We start from the raw sequence: 24,680 nt of genomic DNA on the forward strand, positions 1-24,680 counted from the left end.
GTGAAGAGAGAAGAAAGAGTGAAGTGTGCATTAGTTAAGTGTGGCAAGGCAATAAAAAGACAGAGAAAAGTGATAAATTTCTTCTATAGGTGGTTTGTTGCAAACAAATTCAAAAGAGCAATATGGATATTTAAAAAGCCAATGTTGCCCTAACCGGTTTGGCTCAGTGGATGGAGCATTGGCCTGCGGACTCAAGGGTCCCAGGTTCGATTCCGGTCAAGGGCATGTACCTTGGTTGCGGGCGCATCCCCAGTGGGGAGTATGCAGGAGGCAGCTGATCGATGTTTCTCTCTCATCGATGTTTCTGGCTCTCTATCCCTCTCCCTTCCTCTCTGTAAAAAAATCAATAAAAAATATATTTTAAAAAGCCAATGTTGGAAACAACCACTGATAATGCCTGTTGTTTTACTTTATACTTAAATTACACAGCAGAAAAATTATGTTTATTAATAGTTTAATGTATGAAGGAAACATCCAGATTTCTGAATATGAAGGTCTATATCTCACATTAATTTAAGTCTACATAAAGTAGAGCCTTTATACTGACATATTGAAATTTACTTTCTGCTTAGCCTTTTCTGTATGTAAACAATTGTACATTTATTTACCATTCTAAAACTTCAGGATCAAGTTTACATAATTTTGCTAAATTTCTGTTTTTGCTCAGAAGCAGTTTACAGTACTAATACCAACCAGTCAAAGAACAGCTTCAACAAGAAAGTTATGTCCAAAAGGGAAGAGGGAGAGCAAAAAAGAAAAATGGTAAGAAAAATACTAACTAAGGTAAAACACATGATGATGGGGAATGGGCAGTCACAAATGTTCACAGAAAATAGGTCAGTTAGTAAGTTCTTCTGTAAAAAGCCTACACACTTCAGTCAAGCACATCAGTAGAATGATTTGAGAGCATAAAAACAGTTTTCTGGCCACTTGTGAGTTTCTGTATGAAAAGAAATCTGCAGTCTAACAAGCTGATCTTCATCAGCCAAGCTGGTTCATATGCACATTGTTCATTTGAGGTGCCCAGGGTCCAGTACCGTTTGAGGGCCATTATTTTCTGTGGGGCTTGAAACCATCTTTATTAGGGAGTCCCAAGAGGGGTCTGCAGTATGAAGGCCATTAAATATGGGTCCTGCAGCACCATCAGGAATAGGTTCTACTGAAGGAATCATTGCATTCCCATACACAGAAAAAGGCATACCCCCAACTTTAGGAAAGTACATATATCCTGCAGGAACATGCTAATGGAATGTACCAGAAGGTGTTACAATTCCTATACTCTCTCGCTCCATTGCTTGATGCTGTGAAAACACTCCTGGATCAGACATTGGTCCATGAATCATAGAATTTCCCATCCTAGGGTTACACCAGTCAACTTTGTGTTGATTGCCACCAATCCCTTCAAAAGACCAGATGCCACTATGCCCTACTGATGTGGACAAATTACTCCCAATAACAGATGGAGCTGAAGTTCCAGTTTGCCTGATATGTGCAGAACATTCAGTCCCAATAGGAACTGGAACTTCTCTGTCCTCAGAGATGTTGCTGGGCTTTTCTGACCCTAAATGTACTGATGATGGGGCAGGAGAAGGTGCACAAACTCCAGAGGATACTGACTGTGAAGGAGAATCATTTGATGCTGATGAACCTGGGGTCAACAAACTAAGTGGAGAAAAATGTTGCCTATTAAAGTTAGCAGCTGCGGGTGCTCCTCGAAGGGGTGCCCCAGGTCCATACATCTGACCTCCTGAAAGGTTTGAGGCACAGTTTCCCAAATGTGTAGAAGGTGTTACAGAACCATATGGCGAGTCCATATTGACAATACCTGAGGGACTTGGAGCAGGTCTCTGTAATGGTGGTCTAAAACCTGGAGCTTTGGAAGTATTAGACTGATGTAAAGGATCTGAATTTGGCAAATATGAGGAGTTTCCTAATAGCATAGAATCTGGTGTTGACTGAGATGAAACAACTGATCCTCCCCAGGAGGCATGAGAAGTAGGACTGTTTTCAAACAATGTGCTAAAGGGCCCAAATGGTAAAGGTGCACTGAAATTGGGAGCAGTCAGCTTATTTGCTGGATGTACTGAATTTTGACAAGCACTTTGTGTACTTAAGGTCAAAGATAGCTGAACAGAAGAGGGAACACTGTGAGGTCTTTTAATGTGATTGACACTGAGGGCTGCAACAGATGAATTCTGAACTGGAGCTGGATTCTTATGAGGGGCAGTTGTGCCATGAGAGGGTGGTCTAATAGCAGGGGTTTCCATTTTAGGAGCAGGCTGGGAGCATCCCATTTGCGTCCTGAGGCATGGGTAAGTCACTGGGGCAGTAGAAGGCACTGCCACCAGAGCAGAACTTGTTGCTAAAGGAGGAACAGTCATTCTAACCTCCGGAGGAGGAACCTGAGACTGCTGAAGAGGTGGTCTTGGCTCCTGAGAAACAGATCCTGGAGTTTGTTGCTGAACAGAATGAACTGATGAACTCCCGGAACTGCTGCTGTTTGAAGGTCTACTATTTACTGTTTCTACTACTGGAGGACTACCTGCTTCCTGTTCAGAGGAAGATGCCCCTTTATTTGGAGATGCTGTTCCACAATCCAAAGGGCTATTTCTAGAAACCCCTCCTGGCTGAGCTGGTGGTGATAGGGAAGATGGGGATGATACTGGGTAGTGTTCTTTGGCAGTAGGCATGGGATATGTGGCATTTGTGGGTGCAGTGCTGTTGTTGCTTGCTGTGGTTGTTATTGTTGTGGTGGTGGCATTGGATGTCTTCACAACTGTGACAAAAAGCTGCCTTCTGACAGAAGGTGAACTTGGATTGCCATTTGTAGGTGTACCAAGCACCATTGAAGCTGATGAACTGGTTGTAGTTGTTGGACTTGAAATTAAAGAACCTGCTGAATTCACCTGAGAACGACTGCTATCCTGATTGCTATGGCAAGACACCATGTGAGGCTTAGGTGAGTTAGTAGCTCCGGCAGTGCTCAAAGGCCTGACAGGAAAAGGACCCCAAGTGGATTGAGCTGGTGGAAAAGTACCTCCAAAGTGGGTCATGGGCAACCTTGGTGGACGGATCTGCTGGAAAGTCTGAGCAGCAAGCAAAGCATATGCAAACTGTGGAGGAGGATATGCTAATGGAAGAGAAACTGGAAAACCAGGCTTCACATTATTCACTGGGTTCTTAATGGTTTTGTGAGTAGATGCAGAAGAAATTGCAGGCACAGTGAGTGCTGTGGCAGTTTGAGATGTTGATGACAAAGCTACAGTCATCATTTTAATTCCCATTAAAGAACTTATAGCAGCAGTGGTGGTAGGTGCTGAGGACCCTATTTTGGAATTTACTGAGCTTTTCAAATGATTCTTTGGAATAAGTTAATCAATTTCTTTGTCTGGATCCTTGATCAGAGCATTGATCAACTGAGTTGCTTATCTTGTTGTTTCAGTGCCACTCCTTATAGTTATTATCCGGTCTTCTGTCTTGTCTTTCTGCTTATCAATATCTATGTGTGCACCTATGAACTCCCGAATAGCATTAATATTACAGCCTCCTCTTCCAATCACTCTGGATATCACAGTTGATGGAACAGATACTTTCTTTGACCTTTTTACAACTTCTTTCCATCCTTCTTCCTTCTTTTGTCCTCACTTAGGACTTGCTACAGTTAACTTCCCATTTGGAGAAGAAAGGAGAGATGGACCCGATTTTGTGCAAGTGGATAGGGAATTACTGGTCACTTCAGTGACAGTCTCTGACAATTTTATTGAAGCCTTGCTAGAAACAGATTTTCTCTCCTCCTTTGGAAATGTAACCAGAACTGATGGCTGTTTCTTGGTCACAGTGGTAGTAACCACAGCAGTTGAATGATTGTCACTCTTTCAGCTGCTATTGCTGTTACTACTTTCATCACTGCAGCTGGAAATCCTCATGTTATCATTGTCCCCACTGTCTCTGGTACTGCTACTTTTTGACTCTCCTCTGTTCTCTGGCTGACTGTATGAGATTGGTAATGAATCATCAAATATAATTTGAACGTTTTCTGGAGTCATTTTATTTTTCCTGTTTTTCCTCTTTGAACTGGTTGTAGTTATGGTATTATTTCTTTTACCATGGGAACCTGCCAAAGTTGTCCAGGTTGCAGATATACCTATAGTAGTAGTGGTTGTGGCATTTGGGGGCTCTGTCAAGACTTCAGGCTCATCTTCAACTTTATGCTTTTATTTTTCTTGGGCAGCTTGGAGTTCGAAGTTCTCTTTATTTTTCACTTCAATTTCTTCTAGTTTTCTTCTTTGTTCTTCCTTTTTCTTTCTTCTCTTCTCCTTTCGCTTTTCTCCTTTGGCAACCAAAGCCAGCCTCCGACTTTCTTCTCTTAACAGGGAATTGACAAGACCTGGGTTCTTATTTTCTTGAAGGAAAGATTTCAATCATGAGTCAAAGTGTAGAAAAGCAAGCAAGACTTTATTGTCTTCAGCAAAACACACTTAGAACAGTGAAATAAGTAAGGGCATAGAAGAAGCAACAGGAGAGCCTAGGCTGGGTTTCTTTGGCTTACAGGGAAGTCAGAGAAAAGAGATCCTTGGAAACAGGTTCAGATTAGCCACTGCCAATTGCTTCCCTGGTTCAAAGTATCCTGAGGTTCCTTGGAATTTAGGAGATAGGAGCCTGTGTGGGGGAAAGAGGAGAAGGGAATCCAGTCACTTGAAGTTTAGATAGGTGAGGCTGTGGAGTTAATTAATGATAAAATTTCAGTGTGATTAGGTTAGGGTTAGTGATAGCTCTATCTGTCATGGCCATCTCTTCATCATCTTTGCTGTCTACACAGGTTTTTAGTATCTGAAATAATCCATCTCAATAATACAATGGAGTTATTCTAGCTGGTACATAAGTCAATTTTTCTTTTCATAGAGAAGCTAATTACTTGCCTGACATTACTTTATTGAATTACTGTGAATCTACTATGTGCCTGACATTTCAGCAGGCAACAGGGAAACAGTGATGAATAAAACAGATACAATCCATCCACACAATCCATGTTCGCAGACTTTATAATATATCTGGTTGGATGCAAAATACTTTTTTTGAAGACATTTCCTGAGCCTCTACTCATGCGCATGAGTAGTACTGCACACATGCACACATGTACTACTATAAAGAAACACATGCACACACATAATATTATAAAGAAGCACCTGCACACACATACTACTATAAAGAAACCCAATATATATGAGAAACAAAATCATCTCAACTTCCCTTTGGAAATCTATAACTACAAATTAACTATGCTGGTACGATAGGCTGAATAGTTCTATCTCTCAAAGATGTTCACATGCTATTTCCCAGATCCTATAAATAAAGGGTGTCCCAAAATTCACGCAAGAAGTAATTTTGATAGAAAACACAGGTTTATAATTAAAAATTGTATTTTTTCTATAATTCATAAATTATACAGTATAGGGTTATGTATGGAATAGCATATCAGGTAAATGGCCTCCACAGCTTTGCTGGCACATACACACTCTTTTGTTATTGCCTGAGCAGCTGCATTTTTGAAGAATGGTCCGATGATACCTCCAGCCCAAAATCCACACGAAACAGTGACACGTTGTGGATGCATTTGTTTCTCAACAATCACTCATGGATTTTCTGAACCCCAGATGCGACAATTTTGTTGATTAACCAAGCCATCAAGATGAAAATGAGCCTCATCGAAATTTAGCCACATTTATGCAAAACGGTCATGGAAAATTTCAACAAAAGAGTGCATATGTGCCAGCAAAGTCATGGAGGAAATTTACCCAATATTCTATTTCACACATAACCCTATACTGTATACTTTGTGAATCAATAAAAAATTTACAATTTTTAATTATAAACCTGTATTTCTATCAAAATTAATTCTTGCGTGAATTTTGGGTCAACCTTTATTTTACTTTAAATGGCAAAAGGGACTTGTGATGTGGTTAAATTTGGAGATTGCCATGGATTATCTTTGTGTACCTATTGTAATCTCACAGGAGAGTCCTAGCCGGAGACCACCTCATAGCAGCATTGGCAAGAAAGTGAAACAATGAATTTGGAAGACCATGGACCTTGGGCATTAGCAGGGCTGACGCCAGCACAGATTGCTCTTGCTGAGATTGTGGTGTCTCACAGCAATTTCCTGACCTCATAACCTTTAAGTAAATCTTTAGGATAAGGACACATGTGTAATATCTTAATCAATAAAGAAAAAAATGTTTACTGAGCTTTACTGACATTTACTGACCGTTGATACTATCTGCTTATTATGTGCTCTGCCTATGTGTTTCGCTAAGGGCAAATGTGTAACCAAGTTGAATAAAAACAGGCAAGGCAAGGACTCGTGGTCCTTCTTCCCAAAAGAGGTTTCATCTAGCCCTCATGCTTAAAACTTATTTTTTTTTGTAGTATCTTCATTGTGCACCAGCCCTCCTACAGGTCCTCCTGAACCCGCTATGCAGGTACTGGCAAGTGGTGTCCAAACAGGGACTTAAGGAGAAGGTTCGCCTGAGGGGAGCAAAGTGAAAGTGGAATTTCGCTGAACTCACAAGCCCAGGCCACCTGCGGAGTCATGACCATAAGTGGATGGAGACTTTCTTGAAGTTAGCCATGTCATCATGGGGCAGAATTCGAGTAAAGGGGAAAAACATTATTGTAGACTTTGGCTTTCATACTCAAGGATAAGGGAATTAATGTGTCAGAGGGTACTCTCTTACAGTTTTTGCCTATTAGCATAGAACATAATCCCTGGTTTTCTGATGAGGGTACATTAGATGTAGAGTGTTGGGAAAGAGTAGGACAGAACTTGAAGAGAGCTCATCAGCAGGGGAAAAACTTGCCTCCAAATTGTGAACAGATTAGACTTTGTGGAAGAAGAGCCTGGTGGGCTTTATCAGCTAAAGGGGATCCTGATGGAGCATTTATTAAGTGTATGCAGGGACCTACTGAATCATTTTCTGATTTCGTGGCTCGCCTCACTCAAGCAGTAAGAACACAAATACAGCATGAAACAGCAGGAGACATCATGATTCAACAATTAGAATATGAAAATGCCAATGATGATTGTAAGAAATGTCTAATACCTCTGAGAAAAAGTGCTACTATTACAGAAATGATTTGAGCATGTCAGGATGTAAGATCAGGCACTTTTTGAACAATGCAGCTGCACCCTTCTTGTGTCCTAAATGCCAAAAAGGAAATCACTGGGCTAATCAGTGTAGATCCAAATTTCATAGAAATGGGCAGCTCTTAAATCAAGGCATAGGGAGTGGCCAGCCACAGGGAAACAGCCAGAGGGCTTTCCCCAACCCCATCAACAATAGGGGGTTTATGCCCTGCAAGGCCCACAGTGAATTTCCTCATCTGAGCCCCCCAGGGAGCGCAGACCTTGATCTTACCAGCATAGTAGCAGTCACTCTGACCCCTGACATGGCTCGGCAAGCTGTTCCTATAGGAATTTGGGGGCCTGTACCACCAGGAATGTTAGGATTAATCTTAGGGAGAAGTGGAAATACTCTGAAAGGATTAACTCTTTTGCCTGGAGTCATAGATTCAGATAATGAGGGAGAAATCCAGGTAATACTAGAATGCAAACACATTATACAAGTTACCCCAGGACAAAGAATTGTTCAGCTCCTACTCTTATCTTATATTCAGCAGGGTGAGGTTATAAATAGAAAAAGAGGAACATAATGATTTGGGAGCTCAGCTATTTATTGGGTACATGAAATTAGTAAAACCTGCCTTGTGATTAATTTAAGAATATAATGAAAACTGTTTAAGGGTTTAATAGACACTAGAGCTAATGTCAGTGCTATTAATAAAGAATTCTGGCCTCCAAATTAGTCTATGGTAGAAGCTATGAGGTCTATTATGGGGGTCGGAGTTCCTGATAATACTCAACATAGTGCTGCAGTGTTAAAGTGGCAAGATGAGGAAGGACAAAAAGGATGGTTTCAGCCCTATATAGTTTCTGGAATTGCAGTCAACTTATGGGGCAGGGATGTTTTGGAGGGTTTACAAACTCGTATTATTACTGGCAAAGGACAACAGTTAGTAACCCAGATGGGATATCAAGCTGGTCAAGGTTTAGGAAAAAATAATTAGGGGATTAAAGAACCCATTCAAGCCAAAGAGAACCCAGGAAGGCAAGGATTGGGATATTAACCTTTTAAGGAATGGTCACTGATCAGTCTCCTCACCCCCATGCTGATCCTATACAATGGAAGGATGATATACCTATATGGGTGGATCAGTGGCCATCAACCAAGGAGAAATTAGGTCATATTCATGAATTAATACAGGAACAAGTGGAAGCTGGCCATATAGAACCTACCAATAGTCCTTGGAATATTCCTATATTTACAATACCTAAGAAGGCAAAGGGAAAATGGCAGTTGTTACATGATCTTAGAGCAGTTAATGCTACTATGCATGACATGGGAGCTTTGCAGCCTGGACTTCCCATGCCATCTCAAATACCTCTAAATTGGTCTTTTATAGTAGTAGATCTCAAGGATTGTTTTTTCACCATTTTCTTGGCACCTCAAGATAAACAAAGATTTACCTTTTCAGTACCATCCATTAACAATGTAAAACCTATGAAAAGATATCAATAGAAAGTTTTACCTCAAGGAATGGCCAATAGCCCCACCTTGTGTCAGAAATATGTTGCTCAAGTTATCCCACCATTAAGAGAGAAATATCCTCAGCATTACATTATCCATTACATGGATGACTTGCTCTTAGCAAGCCCACAGGGAAAGCAGACTTTAGCAAAGTTTACCCAATTAGAGAAGGAACTCCTTAAATGGGGCTTAAAAATTGCTCTGAAAAAGGTACAAAGAGAAATACCTTTCAAATACTTAGGAACTGTCCTAGCTGGTTTGGCTCAGTGGATGAAGTATCGGCCTGCAGACTCCAGGGTCCCAGGTTTGATTCCAGCAAGGGCACATGCCTGGGTTGCAGGCTTGTGCAGGAGGCAGCCAATCAATGATTCTCTCTCATCATTGATGTTTCTGTCTCTCTCTCCCTCTCCCTTCCTCTCTAAAATCAATAAAATATATTTTTTTGAAAACACACAAATACTGAGGAATCATAATTGAAAACCAATGTATTAGGCCTCAAAAAGTAGAAATATGAAAGGATTGCCTTAAAACCCTAAATGACTTTCAGAAATTATTAGGGGACATTAAATGGTTAAGACCTTATCTAAGAATCTCTACAAGAGAAATAACAAATTTATTCAATATACTTATGGGTGACTCTGATCTTTCCTCACCCCAAACATTGACAGATGAAGCTAGGGAGGAGTTACTAAGAATTGAGCAGGCAATCTCCTCAACCCAAGTAGCATGGGTACAGCTGACATTGCCTTTATTAGGACAGATTAATCCTACTACAAATAGTCCCACTGGGGTCATCTTAAAAAATAAGGACTCTCCTGACATTATTGAGTGGGTTCACCTAGGGCATCAATCCTCTAAAACTGTGGTTACATACCAGTATATAGAACTCATAGCTCAATTAATATCTCAATGCAGAAAGCGCTGGAGGCAGATTATAGAGGAGAAGAGCCACAGTGCATTTATCTTTCCCTTACCAGGAAGCAGTTAGATACTTTATTTCAGACTGATTTGAATTGGCAAATTAGAATAAGTAGATATTTAGGGGAACTCACACCCCTATTATTATACAAAAAAAAAAATCTAGTCAGGAATCTATTCCTGGAGCATTAATTGTTTTTTTAGTGATGACTCCTCTAATGGCAAAGCTGCTTATCATACAGTAAATTCAGACTGAGTCATCCAGACTAGTCACACTTCTGTACAAAGGATTGAATTAGAAGCTATCAAGGCTGCACTGCAGGATTTCCAGGAGCCTCTCAATGTTATTTCTGATTCTGCCTATGCTGCTGGCCTAGTAAACAGAATTGAGACTGCTCGATTAAAATGGCTCAGTGACCAAAGTCTATTTATACTTTTTAAACAGGTACAGCAAAGACAATATCCCTTTTATATTACTCATATCATGGTTCATACCACCCTGCCTAGTCCATTAACAACAGGAAACACATATGCCAATAAGTCACTTTGTTACAGCAAGCCACAGAATCTCATCAGTTTTTACATCGGCCTGCCAAAACGTTGTCTAAACTATTTTTGATCCCTTGATAGCAGGCTAAACAGATTATCAAGGAATGTCCCACTTGTATGTTACATCTGCCTCAAGGGCCTAATACAGGATTTAACCTTCAAGGATTGAAAAGGGACCATATCTGGCAGATGGATGTAACACATTATACTCCCTTTGGACATCTTGGGGCATTACATATCTCTGTAGATACTTTTTCAAAGGTCCTTTGGGCCCCTGCATCTATAGGGGAAATGGTGAAACAGGTCATTAATAATTGCCTAGCTGTTTTGCCATATGGGAATTCCAAAAATTATTAAAACTGACAATGGACCTGCATACATAAGCTGTCATTTCCAGCAATTTTGTACAAAATGGAAAATTCAACACATTATGGGAATACCATACAATTTCCAGGGACAGGCAATTATAGAACACCAACATCAGTGGCTAAAATCACAACTTGAAAAACAAAAAGAGGAATACTAGTTAGACTACATTAAGACTTAATTACCTTAAATTTTTTCACTTGTAACGTTGATGGTAAGACCCCACTGGAGCTACACTGGTGTCATGATGCGGCAAAGGAAAAAGGCTTGGTCAGATAGAAGGATCCTGAGTCTGGTTTATGGAAGGGTCCCGACCTTTGTTAACATTTGGTCGAGGATATGCTTGGTATTTCCAGAAAACTCCTCCAAGCCTCTGTGGATTCCTGCAAAGAACATCAAACTTCAACATGGATCCACAGGAGGAACTGACCAAACTAATGAGGACCTTGCACCTGGAGCCTCAACCTGTACCTATGGCCACAGACAATCAACTACTTTGGCCCCAGATAACAATTATCCCAGGCAAACTTACAAACTGGTTCCTTAGATGCCTGGCAACAATTTAAAAAGGACATGGAAGAATTCAATCATTTTCATTGGATCTCCCTACATTTGCCTCTTAGCCTAACCACTACTGTCTGTCTCATTCTTGGTCTTGTGTGTTTAATTCTAGTCTGCAGATGCAGAATGAAAAGTGTTAAAAAGACTCAAGCCCTCCAGATGGCATACACTTTTCAAGATTTATTAAGAAAACAAAAAGGGGGAGATGCTGGAGACCACCACATAGCAGCATTGGCATGAAAGTGCAACAAGGAACTTGGAAGGCCATGGACCTTGGGCATCAGCAGGGCTGATGCGAGCACAGATTGCTCTTGCTGAGATTGCAGTGTCTCAAAGTGATTTCCTGACCTGATAATCTTTGAGTAAATGTTTACTGAGCTTTACTGATGTTTACTGACCCTTGATATTATCTGCTTACTACGTGCTCTGCCTACGTGCTTTGCTAAGGGCAAATGTGTAAACAAGTTGAATAAAAACAGGTAAGGCAAGACTCGTGGTCCTTCTTCCCCAAAGAGGTTCCACCTGGACCCCATGCTTAAAACTTATTTCTTATGTAGTGTCTTCATTGTGTGTCAGTTCTCCTACAGGTTCTCCTGAACCCACCATGCAGGTTGTAGCAAGAAGGCAGTGTGATGACAGAAGCTGAGGTTAGGGTATTGCACAGAAGGGATCATGACTCAAGGAGGGCAAGTGGCATCTAAAAACTTTAAAAGTCAAGGAAATGAAATCTCTCCTTAATGCCATCTTCTTGCCTTCTGCATGTTTTTTAACCTAATCACAATTCTGGCCATTAAGCAGCTCCATCTCTATGCTATTCATGCCCAAGGTCTGCTTAAAGCTGAATTGGTAAATTCATTTTATTCCACCAAATTGAATCTTTCATTTTCCAGTGATATTCAAACAGTACTTGAGCTTTCTAAACTCAATACTGTGCTTTATAATTGTTTTCATGGCATCTGGAATACCCATTATGCTGCTGTAACATATTATAAATGTCTGAAAGAACAGGGGTTATATATGCTTTGGGTTTTTTATCATGCTGATAGGGCACCCGATTTTCTCACATCATGGCATACATAGAAAATAATAGAATTCACAGAGCACACTTAAGTAAGTGTATGTTGTTGTTCCTGGCCAGGTTTCTGGTTACCCCAGCACCTGCCTGAGGGTCCAGTCAAAACTTGGAAGTTAACTCAAAACATGGAAGCTGAAAAACTTTCCTAGGTATTTAGTAACCCCTGTGATTTGATGGAGTTCAGGTCATGTTTTCAAACTCTGCTTGTTGACCAGGAATAAAAGTACTGGAATTTCTAAAATAAGATATATATGACTGTCAAAAAAAGAAATAATTTATGCTTTTTAGACTGTAAATCATAAACTACTTTTACACATAACTTCATGACCATCACAAGAAGCCTGTGAGATAAATAGGCATTATTGCTGCTATTGTAAAAATGAATAAGCTCAGACTTAGAGGAGCAAATTATTTCCCAAAGTTATCAAATGACAGAGCCAGACTAGAGCCTAGCATTTCTAGTTCATTGTCCTTTCCCACCATGATTAATCAATGTCCCCAAATCTGATAGTGATGTTTCTAAAACACAGATAAAAATAGAAGCAAACTCATTTCTTTAAGTTTAAAATATAAGCTTAGAATTTTATATTCTAAGCTCTGGGTGTTTTATTTTCATGTTTATTTTCTATTCTAATAAAAACACATTAAATAGTATAAAATTAACATAATAACATGGTATTTATTTTGAAGAAGGATTTTAATATATTTTTATTGTTTCAGAGAAGAAGGCAGAGGGAGAGAGAGATGGAAACATCAGAGATGAGATAGAATCATTGATTGGCTTCCTCCTGCATGCCCCCTACTTGGGATTGAGCCCACAACCCAGGCATGTGCCCTGACAGGAAATCAAACCTGGGACACTTCAGTCAGCAGTCAGATGCTCTATCCACTGAGCCAAACCAACTAGGACCATAATACTTACTTAGGTGAAAGACCCTCATGTATTCGCACTATTAAACATAAAAGTTTTTGGAAACTAATAACACCCACCCCGAATTGATGAAATATACTCAGCTGGTGAGACAGTTTGCAGCCGGGAAGTGCAGAGTTCCCTTGGAAAGGTAAAAAACAGGGATCTGGGAAGGAAAGTTTGCCAGACCTCTGAGCCCAGAGGGTCCAAGGGAGACTGCACGCAGCACACAGCCGCATCTCTTGGGACAGGCACAGCCCCTGACTGGGGAAAGGAGATCTGTGGGACTGTTGGTGCTGGGGGATTTGAGATCTGGGTTCCATAATTAAAGAGGACTGAGCCTAAAAGGGGCAGCCTGAAGCGCTGACAAGACCATGCAGTGGGGGTAAGAGAGGAGCTTACAGAGACTGAGCCTTCCCTGTTTCTGCAGCTGGCGTTTGTGTGTTTGTTTTCACTGAACCCGGTTCATAGGACATTTTGGACACAGACACTCACCCTTGCTGAGGAGCAGGAGAAGGTGCAGATGAGTGGAATCTGGGGAGAGGCTGGGGAGAGAAGGGGGGCCAGGAGAAGTGGAAGCAAATTGAGTGCTGAGTCACCCCTGAGCCCAGGACTTGGGCAGCCATTTTCCCCTGAGGACATAACTCCTAACTCCTCCCTCCAGCCCCCAGGCAAGGAATACAGCCACACCCAGATTCCACCCTGAATGAGATGAAGGATTAAAATGATCTGATTAGTCCCTGGGAGTTAACAGGGTCTGGCCTATAGAGGGGCTTTCAGTCCCAGCATCAACAACAGCAACAACAACAACAACAACAAAAATCACAGACATTCCAGAAAACTGGGATCTTAAGCCAGCCAAAGGAATGACATTTCAATTTTTCATTTTTATTTTTTTATTATTTTGTTAGCTTTTTTTGTGTGTGCTTTTTTCTTTGTTTTCCCTTTTTTTGTTTGTTGCTTTTATTTGCTTCTTTCTTTGTTCTCCTTTTTTTTGTTTGTTCCTTTATTTACTACTTCTTTTCACATTACTTTTTCAACCACGTGAACAGCAGACATGTGAGTGGCGCGCTCTTGTCCAGGGAGTATCAGCCCTGTGAGCAGCCTGTCTCAAGCCTAAGAGAGGCAGCCTCATGTGGCCTGCCCCTGTCCAAGGAGCAACAGCTGTGTGAGCAGCCCGCTTCCCCATCTGAAGAGCAGCAACCACGCAAGCAGTCCGACTTGTCTGAGGAGCAGCAGCCGCATGAGCAGTCTTCCTACCTCTGAGGAGTGGCAGCCCTGCACAGCCTGCCCCCATCCAAGGAGCAGCAGCTGCGCACAGCCCGCACTCTGCACTAGTCTGAGGAGCAACAGCTGCACAAGCATCTTGCCCTTGCCCAAGCAGCAGCAGCCGCACGAGCAGCCTTCCCAATCCGAGGAACAGCAGCTGTGTGAGCAGCCCGCCCCCATCTGAGGAGCAGCAGTTCTGTGAACTGCCCGGACCCATTAGAGGAGCAGAAGCAGCCACCCCGGTCTGAGGAGGAGCAGCCACATGAGCAGACCACCCACATCCGAGGAACGGCAGCCCTACACAGCATGCACCAGTCCAAGGAGCAGAGCCACAACAGCCTGCACCTGTCCGACGAGCAGCAGCCAGTCCTAGGAGTACAAGCCCCACAAGCAGCCCACCACATCAGAGGAAAAACAGCAATGTGCAGCCAGCAACCATTCAAGGATCAGCAGCCACATGAGCAGTCTGTCCCAGTTCAAGGAGTAGCAGCTGCGTGTGTAGCCCACCCTCATCCAAGGAACAGCAGCCTCGTGATCAGCACACCGTCTGCCTGAGGAACAGCAGCTGTGTGAGAAGCCTCCCCTCACCAGCCAGAGGAGCCACCACAGCTGTGAAGAGCACCCACCAGAGGAGCTACTGTCAGCTGAGAAGCAGCTGCTACCACAACCACCTGAGGAGCAACCACAGCCCGAGGAGACACTGCCACCCAAGGAGCATCCCCTGAACAACTCAACATCTAGATATGTCAGTGAGATCAAACATGGGTAGACAAAGAAACCCCCAAAGGAAAGAAAAGGAGGACTCGCCAGAAAAGCAGCTAAGTGAAACAGAGGCATGCAGCATGACAGAAAAAGAATTCAGATTAAGGGTCCCAGAATGCCTAAACCGGATGGAGGAAAAAATCAACAACATATGCAAAAATCAAGAAGAAACGGATGGAAAAAAAAATCAACATCTTATGTAAGAATCAAAAAGAAATGGATGAAAAAATCAATAACTTATGTAAGAACCAAGAAGAAATGAAGAGTGATATAGTTTCAATGAAAAACACCATTGAAAGTTTCAACAGTAGACTAGGAGAAGCGGAAGACCGAATTAGCGAATTAGAAGACAGGGAAGCAAAACACACCCAAAATGAACTGCAATTGGAGAGAAAAATTAAAAGACAGGAGGAGAGCCTAAAGGAGCTATGGGACAACATGAAACGAAACAACATACGAATAATAGGGGTGCCAGAACAAAAGAAAGAGGAACAAGGGTTAGAAAACCTATCGGAAGAAATAATATCAGAAAACTTCCCTGAGGTGGGGAAGAAAAAAGTCACACAAGCACAGAGAGTCCCAAACAAGGTGAACATGAAAAGAACCACAACAAGACACACATCATAATTACCATGGCAAATTTTCAGGACAAAGAGAGAATCTTAAAGGCTGCAAGAGAGAGAAGGAAAGTTACATGCAAGGGATCTCCCATTAGATTATCAAATGATTTCTCAACAGAAACACATCAGGCCAGAAAAGAATGGACGGAAATTTACAAAGTGATGCAAAGCAAAGGACTGAATCCAAGAATACTCTATCCAGCAAGGCTATCATTCAAAATTGAAGGAGAAATAAGAAGCTTCACAGACAAAAAAAAAAGCTAAGGAAGTTTATCACCACCAAGCCAGCAATGCAAGAAATGCTAAAAGGACTGGTGTAAAAAGAAGAAATAAAAAGCTAAGAAAGAAAACAGGCACAAAAAATAGAAATGGCTACAAACAAGTACCTTTCAATAATAACTATAAACATAAATGGACTAAATGCTCCAATCAAAAGACATCAAGTGGCTGAATGGATAAAAAAATATGATCCAAATATTTGCTGTCTACAAGAGACCCACCTCAGAATACGGGACTCACACAGACTGAAAGTGAAGGGATGGAAAAATATCTTTCAGGCAAATGGAAATGAAAAAAAAAAACTGGGGTAGCAATACTTATATCGGACAAAATAGACCTCAAAGTGAAGGCCATAACAAGAGATAAGGAAGGCCACTTCATAATACTAAAGGGATCAATACAACAAGAAGATATAACCCTGATAAACATATATGCACCCAATGCAGGAGCACCCAAATACATAAAAAAAAAACTCCTGGAAGATATCAAGGGAGAGATCCACAACAATACAATCATAGTAGGGGACTTTAATACACCACTGGCATCAGTGGATAAATCCTGTAGATAAAAAATCAGCAAAGAAACAACAATCCTAAATGACTCACTAGATCGGATGGATTTAATTGACATCTTCAGAACATTTCACCCCAAAGCCACAGAATATACGTTCTTCTCAGGTGCTCATGGGACATTTTCAAAAATAGACCACATATTGGGTCACAAGCAAAGTCTCCACAAATTCAAGAAGATGGAAATCATACCAAGTATCTTCTCAGACCACAATGGCATAATATTAGAAATAAACTACAATATAAACAACCCAAAATACTCAAACACTCTGAAGCTGCATAGCATGTTATTAAATATTGATTGGGTACCAATGAGATCAAAGAAGAAATTCAAAACTTCCTGGAAACTAATGACAATGAAAACACAACAATCCAAAACCTATGGGACACAATGAAAGCAGTCCTGAGAGGGAAGTTTATAGCTCTACAGGCCTATCTCAAAAAACAAGAAAAAATGGTAGTAAATCATCTAACTCTACAACTCAAAGAATTAGAAAGAGAGCAACAAGAAAAGCCCAGAGTGAGCAGAAGGAAGGAGATAATAAAGATCAGAGAAGAAATAAATGACATAGACACCAAAAAACAATACATAAAATCAATGAAACCAAGAGCTGGTTCTCTGAAAGGATAAACAAGATTGATGAACCTCTAGCCAGGCTCACCAAGAAGCAAACAGAGAGGAACCAAATAAACAAAATCAGAAATGATAAAGGAGAAATAACAACAGACCCCACAGAAATACAAATGATTTTCAACAAATACTATGGACAACTCTACTCCAACAAACTAGACAACTTGGAGGAATTGGACATATTCCTAGAAAAATACAACATTCCAAAACTCAATCAGGAAGAATCTAAAAATCTCAATAGGCCAATAGCTATGGAAGCAATTGAAGCAATCATCAAAAAGCTTCCAGCAAACAAAAGCCCAGGACCAGAAGGCTTCACAGGGAAGTTTTACCAAACATTCAAGGAAGAACTAAAACCTATCCTCCTGAGACTACTACAGAAAATTCAAGAGGAAGGAACACTTCCAAGCTCATTCTATGAAGCTAGCATCGCCCTAATACCAAAACCAGGTAAAGACAACACAATGAAAGAGAATTACAGGCCAATATCCCTCATGAACATAGATGCCAAAATCCTCAACAAAATCTTAGCAAATCGGATCCAGCAGTACATCAGAAAGCTCATACACCATGAACAAGAAGGATTTATTCCAGGGATGCAAGGATGGTACAATATCCGCAAATCAATAAACGTGATACATCACATAAACAAATTGAATGAAAATACCACATAGTCATATCAATTTATGCAGAAAAAGCATTTGACAAAATCCAACACCATTTTTGATAAAAACTCTCAGCAAGGTGGGAATAGAAGGATCATACCTCAACATAATAAAAGCCATATATGAGAAACCCACAGCCAACATCATACTCAATGGACAAAGACTAACACCATTTCCCCTAAGAACAGGAACAAGACAGGGATGCTCACTCTCACCACTCCTGATCGACATAGTACTGGAAGTATTAGCCATTGCAGTTAGACAAGAAGAAGAAATAAAAGGCATCCAAATTGGAAAAGAAGAGGTAAAACTGTCCTTATTTGCAGATGACATGATATTATACATAAAAAACCCTAAGGACTCCATCAAAAAACTATTAGACTTAATAAATGAATTTGGCAATGTAGCAGGATACAAAATTAATGCCAAGAAATCTATGGCATTTCTTTACACTAATAGTGAACTTACAGAAAGAGAGACTAAAAAAACAATCCCATTCACCATCGCACCAAAATAATTAAGATACCTAGGAATAAACTTAACTAAAGTGGTAAAAGTCCTCTACTCAAAAAACTACAGGATGTTGAAAAAAGAGATAGAGGAAGACATAAAGAGATGGAAGAACATACCATGTACTTGGATTGGTAGAATCAACATCATTAAAATGTCCATACTATCCAAAGCAATCTGTAAATTCAACGCACTTCCCATTAAAATACCAACGGCATATTTCTCAGATCTAGAACAAACTCTCCAAAAATTCATCTGGAATAAAAACAGACCTCGAATAGCTACAGCGATCCTGAGAAAGAACAAAGTAGGTGGGATCTCAATACCAGATATCAAGCTGTATTACAAAGCCACTGTTCTCAAAACTGCCTGGTATTGGCACAAGAACAGACATATAGATCAATGGAATAGAATAGAGAACGCAGAAATCAACCCAAACCATAATACTCAATTAATATTTGACAAAGGAGGCAAGAACATACAATGGTGTCAAGATAGTCTCTTCAATAAATGGTGTTGGGAAAATTGGACAGATACATGCAAAAAAATGAAACTAGACCACCAACTTACACCATACACAAAAATAAACTCAAAATGGATAAAGGACTTAAATGTATGACGTTAAACCATAAAAATACTAGAAGAATCCAAAGGCAACATAATCTCAGACATATGCCGAAGCAATTTCTTCACCGATACAGCTTCTTGGGCATTCAAAACTAAAGAGAAAATAAGCAAATGGGACTACATCAAAATAAAAACCTTCTGCACAACAAAAGAAACCATCAACAAGAAAGCCCACTGCATGGGAAAACAGATTTGCCAATGTTATCACAGATAAGGGATTAATCTCCAACATTTATAGACAACTCATACAACTTAACAAAAGGAAGATAAATAATCCAATAAAAAAATGGACAAAGGACCTAAGTAGACTCTTTTCAAAAGAGGACATTCAGAAAGCAAAGAGCCATATGAAAACATGCTCAAAGTCACTAAACATCCGAGAAATGCTAATCAAAACAACAATGAGGTACCATCTCACACCTGTCAGAATGGCTATCATCAACAAATCAACAAACAACAAGTGCTGTAGAGGATGTGGAGAAAAAGAAACACTCGTGCACTGCTGGTGGGAATGCAGACTGGTGCAGCCAGTATGGAAGACAGTATGGAGTTTCCTCAAAAAACTAAAAATTGAACTCCCATTTGACCCCGTTATCCCACTTCTAGGAATATATCAATAAAATACAAGAAAACAGAAACACCAATCAGAAAGGATATATGCACCCATATGTTCATAGCAGCACAATTTACCATAGCTAAGATCTGGAAACAGCCTAAGTGCCCATTAGCAGATGAATGGATTAGAAAACCGTGGTACATCTACACAATGGAATACTATGCTGCTATAAAAAAGAAGGAATTCTTACCATTTGCAACAGCATGGATGGAACTGGAGAGCATTATGCTGAGTGATATAAGCCAGTCAATGAAGGAAAAGTACCACATGATCTCACTCATTTATGGATAATAAAACCATTATAAATTTATGAACAAAAATAGATACAGAGGCAGAGCAGCCTCGAACAGACTATCAAACAACAGCGGGGAGGCCTGGGAGGGTTGGGGGGCCGGGATGGGGGAGGTGTAAGAGATCAACCGAAGGACTTGTATGCATGCATATAAGCATAACCAATGGACATAAGACACGGCGGGGTAAGGGAGGCCAGGGGATTGTCAAGGGCGGGAAAAAAAAAGGAGACATATGTAATACTCTTTGTAATACTTTAAGAAATAAAACAATTAAAAATAAAAATAAAATAAACATAAAAGTTTTTAAGTTTTACAGTTAACTGCTGAGGTAGCAAACTGCAGCCCAATGGGGAAGTACTACAAGGTATTTGAAGATAAGAGAATGGCTCAAATAGAGAAACCAAATGCATTATGAAAATTGCTTAAGGGTCTGCATGGCTGGAGGAAAAAGAAGACATAAATCGCTGCCCTGGAGAAATATGAACAGCTAAATTATTTTACTTTTATATCACCTATTGAACTCAGCAACTTCCTTCAGGAAGAATCAATAAAGCAGTTGCATACTTAGAATGAATATTATTATACTATATATTATTCCCCTATTCAGCCATAAAATGAAAAATAATTTAATTTATTCAAATTAGAAGGGTGATAATATGGTACCTTCCATAAGCTGCATGCAGGCCTCTCCAAAATAATACTGTTATCATTCTGGGTGCTCCCAGGATCTAGCAAAAGATGAAAATAATTCACTATGAAGTTTGTTAATTCTGTCACCTAATAATTATTAATTTAATAAAACAATTGCTTTAAAGAAATTATTTTATCAGTGAGCATATTTGTGGGAAGGAGGTTAGTTGTGTTTCAAACACTAGAAAGGTTAAGTTTTGGTGTTCTTCCTTTGTTTATTCAAACAAGCCTTGGCTGAAGCAGTTTTCTGTATCCCCTCTATATTATGCTAGTTTTTCTGAGTGGTTACTTTTAAAATGGAAATGGCTTGATAAGCAAATAAGGATGACATGTTATACCAATTACAATAGATTCTGGAGTTTAAAATCTAGCTGTATCTCTTATTTGTTACTTAACAACTCCTAAATCTCAGATTCCCATCTATAGAATGGGTGATTTTAAAAAAATCAGTCCTGAAAAACCAAGATGGCAGCATAGGTAAACACCAGAAATTGCTGTCTCACACAACCACTTCAAAAATACAACTAAAAGACAAAACGGACATCATCCAGAACCACAGGAAGGCTGGCCAAGTGGAAATTATATAACTAGAAGGAAAGAGAAAAGCACACTGAGACTCAGAGGAGGTGGGGAAGTAAAGTGCAGAGATACAGCACAGAGGCACACGTGGAAAGGGCTGGCAACTGAGGATGCGACTGTCTTTCAATCGGGAGGGAGACACAAGCTCCTGACATCTCTGAACTCCAGTTCAGGGCGAGTCTGGCAGTGGGTGGAACTCGAGGGCAGCTTTCTCTCAGAGGTGCTTTCAGCGATTACCAGGACACTGAGACTCGGGGCCTGTTAGGGTAGGACTGAGGAGCAGCCATAGCTGCTTGCTCCACCCTATTGATTCCCTGAGACCCCGCCCCACCCAAGCTGTGGGCAGAGGCTTTTGCATATGAAAGGCCTGGCCCTTTGCAATCTGAAAATTACCCAACAAACTGCAGCTGGGTCAGAGGGACCCAGAACTTCCAAAAGAAGGCCCAAAGCCCCACAGCAGCTTGCATTGCTTTACAGCTGGTCCTCATCTGGGCACCTCTAAAACCCAAACAAAGAAGAGGAATCTAAAGATCTCTCCATAGATCCTGCTGGGTAGCCTCAGGCAGAGGCTAAATTAACACCTCCTTAGAGATCCAAGAGCCAGTGTACCCAGTGGCCAGATTACAACTCCTCAGATCCATAAGGGACACACTCAGGGGGCAGACTCAGTGAGCACCAAAGCCCCACTGAAGTAAGTCTTGCCCCAGAAGGGTGTCTCCAGCACAGAATTTCTCCCACTGCAGACACAGCTGATTCTCACAGCCAATTGGCCTGAAGGTCAATTCCTCCCAGTGATACCTACAACAATCAAGGCTTAACTTCAACAAGACTGTGCACACAGCCCACAAAGGGGTGCACCAAGAGTGTCCACCTCAGGTAATTAGGGAGGCTGAGCCACTGGGCCCTATTGGACACCTAGCACACAAAGCCACTCTATCAACACAGGGAAGCATAAAAAAATGCAGAAACAAAGAAACAAGTCACAAATGACAGAAATGGAGGAAAGCAAATTACTGGATATAGAGTTCAAAACTACGCTTATAAGGTTTTTCAGGGATTTCCTAGAAACTGCCGATAAATTTAGTAAGACCCTCAATAAGTCTAGTGAAACTGCCAATAAATTTAGTAAGACCCTCAAGAAATCTAGTGAGACCCTGGAGGTTATGAAAAAGGACCAACTAAAAATTAAGCATACACTGACTGAAATAAAGAATAATACACAGAGACTCAACAGCAGAGTAGAGGATCCCAAGAATCAAGTCAAAGATTTGAAATACGAAGAAGCAAAAAACACCCAACCGGAAAAGAAAAAAGAATCCAAAAATATGAAGATATTGTAAGGAGCCTCTGGGACAACTTTAAGCGTACCAGCATCAGAATTATGGGGGTGCCAGAAGAAGAGAAAGAGCAAGATATTGAAAACCTATTTGAAGAAACAATGACAGAAAACTTCCCCTACCTGGTGAAAGAAATACACTTACAAGTCCAGGAAGCGCAGAGAACCCCAAACAAAAGGAATCCAAAGAGGACCACACCAAGACACATCATCATTAAAATGCCAAGAGCAAAAGACAAAGAGAAAATCTTAAAAGCAGCAAGAGAAAAAAAGTCAGTTACCTACAAGGGAGTACCCATACGACTGTCAGCTGACTTCTCAACAGAAACTATGCAGGCCAGAAGGGAGTGGCAAAAAATATTCAAAGTGATGAATAGCAAGGACCTACAACCAAGATTACTTTACCCAGCAAAGCTATCATTCAGAATTGAAGGTCAGATAAAGAGCTTCACAGATAAGAAAAAGCTAAAGGAGTTCATCACCACCAAACAAGTATTACATGAAATGCTGAAAGGTATCCTTTAAGAATAGGAAGAAGAAGAAAAAGGTAAAAATACAAATTATGAACAACAAATACACACCTATCAACAAGTGAATCTAAAAATCAAGTGAATAAATAATCTGATGAACAGAATAAACTGGTGAATATAATAGAATCAGGGGCATAGAAAGGGAGTGGACTTAATACTCTCGGGGCGGGGGGAAGGTGTTTGGGGGGTGGGGGAAGAGACTGAACAAAATCATATACCTATGGATGAGGACAGTGGGGGTAGGGGGGTAAGGGCAGAGGGTGGGCTGGGAACTGGGTGGAGGGGAGCTATTGGGGGGGGGGGGAAAGAGGAACAACTGTAGTAATCTGAACAATAAAGATTTAATTTAAAAAAAAAGGAAAAAAAGTCTTTGCCAAAGGAAAACATGAGCAATGCATCAAACAATTCTATTGATATTTCTTTCTATTTTCAAATGGCTTTCATTGCCAGAGGTTTTGTTCCAAAATTCCACAATTCAGAGTTTGCATATACCACTATTCTTTTTCATCTTAAATATCATTGCCATGTATAGACTATTTTCAGAAAATGTTGAGCTGAATGGGTGAAATAAATAATTTGGTGAAAAACAGTAAGATCGATATAATTATAAAAAAAGTCAGTCTCAGTCCTACTCAACAGGGATTGTTGTTTCTAATAAGATGCTACAATTATAGTGCTCAACACAGTATCTAGCACTTCATACCTTCTTTAGCCAGGGTTTCTCTCCTCAATTAATTTCAGAAAATGCTTTATCTCTGCAGTTGTTCCAAACCAGTACAAAGCATTAGAGCTGCCAGGTGAAGAAACTTCATTTTAGACCCAGAGATGCAAATGCATTAAAAAAAATCTTGTTAGAAAGCTGGAGTTACCACATTTCTGGACTTCAGATTATACTACAAAGCAATAATAATCAAAATAGGATGACACTGGTAGAAAAAAAAAAGACACAGACCAATGGAACAGAATTGAGAACCCAGAAATAAAACCACATATATATGGGAAAACAAATTTTGACAAAGAGCTAAGAACACAATGGAGAAAAGAAAGCTTCTTCAATAAATGGTGCTGTGGAAACTGGAAAGCCACATACAAAGAATAAAACTAGACTGCTATTTGTTACCATCCACAAAAATTAACTCAAAATGGATCAAAGACCTAAATATAAGATCTGAAACATAGAGAAAACATAGGTACTAAACTTATGAAAGTTGGTCTTAGCGGTGATTTTATGAATTTGACTTCCAAAAAGAAACAAATGGAACTACATCAAACTACAAAGGCTCTGCACAGCAAAACCAAACCAAAAGGCAACCAACTCAATGGGAAAAGACATTTGCAAACAAAAAAGATGTTAATATCCAAAAACTCAACAGAAAACAACAACAACAAAAAACTCTCAAACAACCCAAATAAAAAATGGGCAGAGGACTTGAACAGACACCTCTCCCAAGAAGACATGCAAATGGCCAATGGGTTTATGAAAAACTTCAACTTCACCAGCTAAAAGGGAAATGCAATGAGATACCGCCTCACACCTCTTAGAATGGCTATTATCAACCAGACAAAAAATAACAAGTCTTGGAGAAGCTGTGGAGAAAGGGAACCCTCATTCACTGCTGGTGGAATGTAAACCAGTACAGTCACTGTGAAAAATAGCTTTTAGTTTCCTCAAATTTTAAG

At 40.3% G+C, this 24,680-nt stretch overlaps 1 pseudogene; it reads right to left on the reverse strand.

Annotated features, from left to right (window-relative positions):
• Window positions 1-981: 981 nt before the first annotated feature.
• LOC139002535 (ankyrin repeat domain-containing protein 17 pseudogene) lies at window positions 982-13,055 on the reverse strand (annotated as a pseudogene).
• Between the last annotated feature and the right edge of the window lie 11,625 nt (window positions 13,056-24,680).

Source organism: Myotis yumanensis, unplaced genomic scaffold (genome assembly GCF_028538775.1).
Source record: "Myotis yumanensis isolate MYYU_CA2020_CCGP unplaced genomic scaffold, mMyoYum1.0.hap1 SCAF_2, whole genome shotgun sequence".
Lineage (NCBI taxonomy): Eukaryota > Metazoa > Chordata > Mammalia > Chiroptera > Vespertilionidae > Myotis > Myotis yumanensis.